Below are 8,871 nucleotides of genomic sequence, written 5' to 3' on the forward strand. Positions count from 1 at the left end.
TTTAAGATGTCTTATATATATTCCAACATGTGCTCTCTGAGGATATTTGAAGTATATGACTTGCAAATTAATCTATTCTTTTAATTTTATCTTATTTAATCCGTCTTGTTTCTTTATTCATTAAGAAATGATAATTTTTTACGTGTAAAAAGCGTTAAATTATCACCGCTTCCTGGCGAAGCTTTTTGGCGAAGCCATGTGCTCTGGGGAATTGCAACCACGATCTCCACGGCCCATTGCATTGTCGCAATTCGTCGAGAAGTGGCGCGTTTTTCTCGTTATAACATTAATCTCACCATGCTTCCGGGAGATAGCCTGGATCGTGGCCGCGTCGCAAGTACGTTGCTCTACCGTGCTTAGAACCGCGTGAACTTTTTATCCATCGACAAGGCTCGGTTTGACCCTTTCAATGCAACGGCTCTCTAATCATTGAGAGGAAAACATGGATTTCTCGCGAGAGATTCCATTCCATACATCGTCGATTGTTAATACATCGCGTTACTGATGTCGGATTATCCATTAGGCGCATTAGATATGCATTTTGCGTACAAACGGATTGTGTATTGAATCGCATGATGTAAAAACCGATACAGGAGAATGAAATTTGTGAAATGAAACTGTAAAGCGAGCAAATTTACTGTTGCAGCTTATATTATTTTTTTCTCTGCGAACAGATTTTTAATATCTAGATAACATAACATATTTATAAATACATAAATCTGCTTTTTGTAATTTATAGCAATTAAACTCCTGCTTTCTTATTCTCTGAAACTTTTAGAGTGAATCTCACTCCGAAGAGTGAAATCTCATTCTCAAAGATTGAAAATTGAGCTACTCTTTTTCAAGACTGGCTCAATTTTTATTCCTTAGAATGAGATTCCACTTCAAAGAATTTAAAGTAAGTATCAAATTATTTAGATGTTATTTCTCTATAGATCAGTCAGATATTACTATAAAGATATTTTTGCTTTAATAAATTAATCGATTATACTAGGATGTCTGATGTGATACGCATTGAATATCGCGTATCAAGGCATTGACCCTATAGTACGAAACCTACTTTATATGACGCATATATATACGCGTTTGTCCAATGTATTACTTCTTTTTCAAGAGTATATAGCCCAGTATTAGAAATTATATGGTAGTTACAGCTATTGTGCATCAGAAAAACTTTTACAAAGTAGCATTTTTTAAATCAAACTTAATCTTTTATCATAGTAGTAATCATCCGGATATAACTTTCAGTATTCGATTATATTGAGACGAAAGTCTATCTTGTCTTGTTGTTCCGCCAAGTGTTGAACTCTCTTCGTCGTTGTGATGAAATTACTGATTGCAAAGTGCAAGAAAGCTGAGAGCTCAAGAGGCTTAACAACGTTGCACTGTGTTTGTGAGGTGATCTCGAGTTGATCGTTACACCATGATGACAGATTATAAGAGACTTTTGTGTACTTGAATGTGAACGATATTATAGTCAATTTAGTCCTTTTAAGCACATAAAATCTTTTTTCTCTAGATAACCGTTCAAATTTTTTCGATAGATTTCGACCGATCGATAAAGAAGTTTGAAGTGTTTTATAAAACATTAGAAAAGCATATTATTAGAAATTCTTGAAAGCGTTGATAAATTTTAAGAATTTTATATTTTTATGAATGTCGCAAAATTCTTCTCTCAGAAGTCATAGCTTGAATATCTAATGTTGTAAAATAAATATTGTTTGTTATAGAATAGAAAATAAATTAATATTTAAAATAAATTACAAATTATTATTTAAAGTTGTAAAAAATAGATTTTTAAAACACATTTAAGACTTTTAAAATAAAAAAGTCATTTAATTTTAAATAATATTCCATATAGCAGATTGTATATTATATTTAAATAATTCGATTTTGCTACAAAATTACACGTTAATGTTTAATAAGCTGGAAAATAATTGTTGCTGTATTCACTTTCATTATTATACGTAAATAATGAAGATTTGTAAGAATTGCAACATAATTCCTATATATTTTTTATTTTATATATTGTTTTAGTTATATTTATAAATTAAGCAGTGTGATTACATATAAATATCTCATTTTATTGTTATACATATGTTCATGTTGACATATAATGCTCTACACAGGGCATCTGGTTAACAGATACTTAACTAAAGCTTTGTAATCTTACCATAAACATTATTAACTGCTCGCGTTGATCGCAGAATTGCAGCTATAGACATTGTTTCCGTATGATGAAGTAGCGTTGTAAGTTCTTGTTGCGCATGTATTAAGTTAGCACTACACGTCTATTAGCACTAGATTCTTCATATTGATTGCAGATAATTTTCTTTTGGCTATCCTCATCTGGAGGCTTCTATTCTTGAAAAAAAATATATGAAATTCTAGGCAAATACTATAGTAACATATACTATAAGTATATTCTTAGTTTTTCGTATATGTTTCTTTTCAAGAATAAGGGTCCTAGTATTTCTGATTATAAAAGAGATACGTACTACGTACGACATTACTGCGTATTAGGTATCAAACAAACTTGTATCGAGCAATTGTCCCATTTTACGATTATATGTCGTCAAGGCTGAAACTTCGTTCGATGGTTTCTAAAGAGAATCTAGAACGAGAGATGTCAATTAGTTATACAATACGAAAACCTCAATACTTTGTTTTTCAATTCTATCATTATATTTTTATCAAGGAATATGTACGTATCAAGGATCGAAATTACAAGCATGGCTAAGAAAGTTAATTCGTCGATTTGAAAGTTATCAATGACGTTACGAGTAAGCGACGTAGCGTGTATAGGAAATATATCGAAAATAAAAAATAAATATTTACTGAAAAATATAATACTTAATTAATATAAATATAATACTTTTTTTATTTACAGTTATTAATGCATATTAATAAGGAATTTGGACGATTGCAATATTTTGAATTATTTTAATATCAACAATACGCTCATTTACAATGATAACATATTATCTTCAACGCTAAATGTTAATGTCTATAAGTACAGTATTAAATATTTAAGAAGAGATTTAATTTGGAACCATTTCATAGAGTTGCATACATGCAATTATTTGTAATTCTACAGAATGCTTTAGTAACTGCTTGTGGCCTTTTATCTCACAAAAGTGCTGTGTATAGTCCTTTAATACAATGAAAGTTTTAACTTTAAGGTAACCAGTATAAAGTCTTGAGTAGCATAATCAATAACTCAATTGATGCGTATCATCTCTTATGTTATGTCCTCTGCTCATAGGAAAACTTGTCCATAGAATGTTACGATAGTTTACGTTCTACTTTGCCACGTCATTCGCAATGTAAATTATGAGCAGATAATCATTGCTGTAATACTACACTGCTGCTCTACATAATTATATGTGTCCGATACGGATTCCTCGAAAAATATAGGCTGCTTTCTTCTTAAGAGACACAAATCGACACTCGAGCTTATACTTTGTTACAGTTAAATAGAACGCAATGTGTATAGTGTGTAAGAATTTTTAATACTTTTACCTTACGAAACTTACACTTAGCTTAAAACTTCTCAAATTTCCAATGCACGTATATTACAAATATGTATAGTTTATTGCATTCTAATATCGTTTAAATTGATTAAAATCATATTTGAACATACTTTGATTCTCTTTTCGAATCGAAAAGTATCGGTTCAGTTGAATCAAATTGTAAATGGAAAGCGACAGGTCGTCGATTTGTATCGAAAATATCGACTATGTCTGTATCTTTTAAAAAGAAAACAGCCATAGATAAATCAACAGTACATTTTTTTCTAATGTCAGTCTGAGTAATGTTATTTTTTTACTAAAATCTAAATTAAAATATAGTGACAAAAAGAAAAAGATTTCTTATTTAGTATTTTACATAAAAGAAAGCAATTTATATTTGTCAAATAATCGCAATAAAATAGCTACATAGTAAAGCTATGTAATAAAGCTATATATATCTAATGCGATTTTCTAGACGTTATAACGTTCTGCGAAAATTATGAGAGACGAAAACTCTATAAATTACAACATGTGTAAAAAATTCGATAACATCAACGCCCTAATTAAACTTATGAGAATATTATCTCGGTTCGGATTTCATTAGAGTCGGTTAATCGTATTAGGAACTTTTACAAATTTTGCTTGCCATAATTGCGTTATCATAAAATAGAGTAGTCAGCGAAAGAGTGAATTTATCCACAGTAGAGTGTACTTTGAGGATGAAATAATATAATAGAAATAATATAATAAGAACGAGACGCTGTATTCCGCTTCCGCACCGTTTCGTTCACGGCGATACTTTTCTCGGATTATTCGGCCGACCGACGTGTACCTATTTATATCGCGCCCGTTAAATTGTCTGCAGTATACACGTCCGTCGGTGAGATCCGACTACAGGTACTTTAATCGGCCGAATCGTCGAATTAAAAAGGGCATATCCTTGGCGGTTGCGGCAGAATCGATCTCGCCTCGTCGGCCTCAACTCGCCGAACTCGCTAATTGCTGGAATTACTGAATCCGCGCTCGAGGCGTACGATCGCGTTACGATATAACGTATGTGATCATCGTAGATAACTTTGATTAACGTTAACGTTGCGGATTTATCCGTTATACTTATTGCAGTTGTTAACGCGATTTAAAGGATTTTATAAAGATAAAATTTCTTTATAAACTCTGTTCAGTCTTGTGTCTATAATGAAATTGTTTCTAGATATCGGATGAAGAAAGAATATAACAAATCACATTTGAATAATTCGGCCATTTGATCAGTCCGATTATTTTCTTTCTCCGTCCGAAATCTCGGAGTGATTCCTACATTGATAGAAAAATGCTTGAAGAAATATTTGTTTGAATAGTGCCAGTAAAATAACTTAAATAACTAATTTGCTAAATGTAAACATATGTTTATTTGATGCAAGAGCCCTTATTTTCTGATTTAACTATTATCTTTTTATTCAGTATATATTTATTTTCCGTAAGTAAATGTTATATTAGTACTATTCATATCATTATTTATTAAAATTAAGTATATTTTTCTCTTAGTGTAGCGTTGTGGATACATTTAAAAATGATATCTATTAAAAGAAGAGATAAATATTATAAAGTAATTAAATAGAGATATAATGTACATTATTGCAACAAATTAATTAGTATAATTATTGTGTTAATTATGATATAAATTAATTATTGTAATTATTGTAACAAGTACCTACATCTTTTAATCGATTCAATAATTATGATTATTATAATATAATGAATCCCAATTCTCGGCAGATAATATATATATCTTATAATTGAAATCAAACAAATCGAAATTAAATTGAAATTAAATTATGACAAACATCTTTGATCTCCAATTAATCCATCAAACACTGGCTCCATAGAAAGGATACTTCTATTCCTGTTCTAAAAAATTCGGTTCGACTTCTGCTTTATAAACATTCGTAATACTTATTTCACTTGTCGTGATTGTCAGTTTAATCATGAACAACTTCCAATTTGAATGTCTAGGGATTCTCTGCAGTCCCTGCGCCCCTTACGCAAATTACGAATTAAAAATCTGTAGGATGAGGGATTAAATATGAAATCTATTAATTATGAATCTTTTTACGGAAGAATCTTTTTCTTCTCTATACGATATTTAATAGGTCTATTTTTTATTCCTGCATTAGAACTCTCTTTCAAATATTAAACATTTCATTTTAAATTTCAAAAGTGTATACTAGTTTAGCCGCAGAGACATTGTATCTCGCTGTACAGGGAGGAACGCGTTTTGAGTCAGAAATAATCGTACGACAGTTCTCACAGATGACACATCTGAGATAGACACGTCTCGGTAGACGCGTGGGCGACGACGTAAAGTGCAGCGGAATACGTGCGCCAGGTGTAAATAAAAACCGCCATAAGCGCGGCCAAGCGTAACGACTGCCCGGTCTTTTCTTCCGTGGTATTGTCAGCTGGTCGGCACGTTTGTTCCGATCCCTTTGTGCGTCGACCGCACTCGGCCGTGGTTACCTTTTCCGAGTGAAGCCGGGATGCCCTCTTATTTGCATAAGAATTCCGCGTCACTGGCAAACGCGGCTCGCGATCCGCTGTATTGGAAAAACGCTTGGCTAAAACAGACAACCGCGGATCTTTTTGCTCTACCCGGACATGTTCCAGTTTTATGAGACATCCCACATGCGAACTAAATGAAAACAAAATGTATTGCGTCTTTCGATCGTAATAGTCATAATTCCGCGAGCGATCGAACGAGGAATGTGGCAGGAAGTTAAACTTTGCTTTATCGCTTATTTTTAAACTGCGAAACCAGATATCAGAGCGAAAACAAATAACAACTGATATTGTCGGTTTTGTAAAACGAATGTCTCATGTCAGATTTCCAGAAGTTGAATCAATTTCATAAAATAAATAGAAGAGAAAATTAATGTAGTTATAAATTACTCTTTAAATTCTTTGGAGCGGAATTTTACTCTAAAAAATGAAAATTATGTCAGTTGAGTCTTGATAAAGAGTGACTCATTTTTCAATCTTTTAGAGTGAGAGAAATTTCACTCTCTTCAGAGTGACAACTCTAAAAATTTTAGAGAGTGACATATTTTAGTATTAAAATTAAGAAATTTATAAAAAATCGATCAGTTTTTGTTTCTGAAAGATTTATATACTTATACTCCTTCGCGTGATCGTACAAAATAAAACTACATAGGAAATCAATAAACACAATGTTAAAAAGGATGCGGTAGAATGAAAATAAATGGTCTGATCTCTAAAACGACGGACTTAATTACGGATTTAAACGTTAAAATTAGTATCAAGTTCGATGCACCATGCGTTCTGCAATGTGCAACTGATAAGCGTTGATATCGAACACGTTAACCGGATACGCTTAAAGAACACAGACGTTGTGGCATCTGTTTCCGTTTAAAACCCCACCTCGCTTAAAATCCCTTTAAAACTCTCCGCTAATCGTCGCGAGTCTGTTTATGTTTATCAGTAACAGATCGGATCTGTTTTATCGTTGCTTGCTCTTTAAAGTTCTCTGAAAAATCGCAATATGATTTTAATTTTGGAATATGCTTTACATTGAGTTTAAGTTTCTTGTTAGGTTTAATTTTAAGGCCTGATTTTTGGCCTTATTTACTAGTTAACTTATGATTAATCCGATGATAATATAAAAATTTCTTTTTTCTGTCTATGATTAATCACTAAACTGATGATTTTTTGTATGAATAATATTTAAAGTTACTAATATTAATCATAATTAGAAAAATTTTTATATTATTACCAAGTTAAGTGAGATTAAGATCTAATCCACAAGTTAATCAGATAATAAACCGGGCCTATTTCATATTTAAAAATTAAAATACGAACGGCTCATTATGTCCGGAGTTATTATAAGTTTTCGAAGCCGATGAGTTCTCGAACCTCCGTGACTGTGGACAAGAGTTCGTCTCCCTCTCTTCTTCTAAGAGGAGGTTGAGTAAACGTGCGTTAAGCCACCCCGCGGCTTAAGAACGAGAAGATCGGATTCTAAAGAAGAGGACTCATGTTTATCCCCGTTGGCCTCGTTCGCGCGTAAGCGCGTTCTCTAGCCGTCCGGTTCCGCGCCGCGATATTTTTTTTTATCTTTCTTCTTCTTGGAGACGCGAGTTATAAATTTTATGATTTATTCGTCCCGCTCCCACTCGCGGGGCGAGTGGCCAGAAATATATACGTAGACGGGCAGCAGCCCAGGCACTGGCCATTATATAGCCAACCGCGTATGAATTACGGCTGTGTGCATGCCAGTGACGTGCAGTCATCGGCCCAACGGCCGATGCCGATAGCCCTTTGGCTTGGACCCTATACTTAGCGGATAATCGACGCGATATACTGCGCTTATTAGCGGGTATAATAAGCCACATGCCGAACCCACAGGGCCTTCGAGATTCGTTCCGGCGTTCTGTTAAGTAGCCTGCCCTTTTCTCCTTTCACCCTCTTCCTCCCACGTCACCCTTTTCTATCTCTGTTCTTCCTTGGTAGCGAAACACGAAACGATTCGAGGAAGTCCTGAAAAAAAAAGCGCGATATATATATATATATATATATATATATATATGTATGTATATATATATATATATATGTATATGAGATGCTGCTTGATCAATGATGTTGCAGCATTGACATTATGACGAGACGTATGAAAAGAATGCACGCGGAGGAAGAAGAAAGAGATTGCTTTTGTAACGAAGCTATATAATTGTTAAGTACTGCATGTTCAATAAGCGCAACTCAGATTTTTCTATAAAGTAACTCGGTATCATAAGTAACGATATCATAAACCTGTTTCATCGAATAATCATAAATTTGTTTGACGTTTGATGTAAATTATTGAGATGTTTAATAGAATTTAGCTAATACATTTTGTTGTTAATATTTTGCAGAGTTAGCAAAATTATTATCGATAAACACAAGCATTCTTAACAAGTTTTTTGGTTGTCTGCATAGTAATTAACAATGAGTGCTACGACAGCGCAAAATATGCAGTATCAGCGAATATTTTTTTTTCTTGTTGTCAAGTATATGACCGTATCACTTTTCAAAAAATATTAGTTTTAATTTGAATTTAGATTAACAGAACGAATATGTGTACATTTGCATTGCGCTACTTTAGAGATTTCTATATAAGATTTTTATATAAAAAGAATTGTTAAATGGGAATATCTTTTCTCTGGAATATACACAATATAAATAATGTGCTAAAATTATTTTTAAGATAATTACAGATGACAGAAGTTATTAGACATTAGGAAGAATTATAAACTTCTATATTAATAATTGAATCTTTAAAATTTCACTCGAAATAAATTTCATATATATA

The 8,871-nt window shown here is 32.7% G+C and overlaps 1 protein-coding gene across 2 annotated transcripts in view; it reads left to right on the plus strand.

Annotated features, from left to right (window-relative positions):
- The window catches only part of LOC108695044, a 38,487-nt gene that overhangs the window by 3,317 nt on the left and 26,299 nt on the right, over positions 1-8,871 (plus strand). The gene's annotated exons all lie outside the window — the stretch shown is intronic.

This window comes from Atta colombica, unplaced genomic scaffold (genome assembly GCF_001594045.1).
Source record: "Atta colombica isolate Treedump-2 unplaced genomic scaffold, Acol1.0 scaffold126, whole genome shotgun sequence".
Lineage (NCBI taxonomy): Eukaryota > Metazoa > Arthropoda > Insecta > Hymenoptera > Formicidae > Atta > Atta colombica.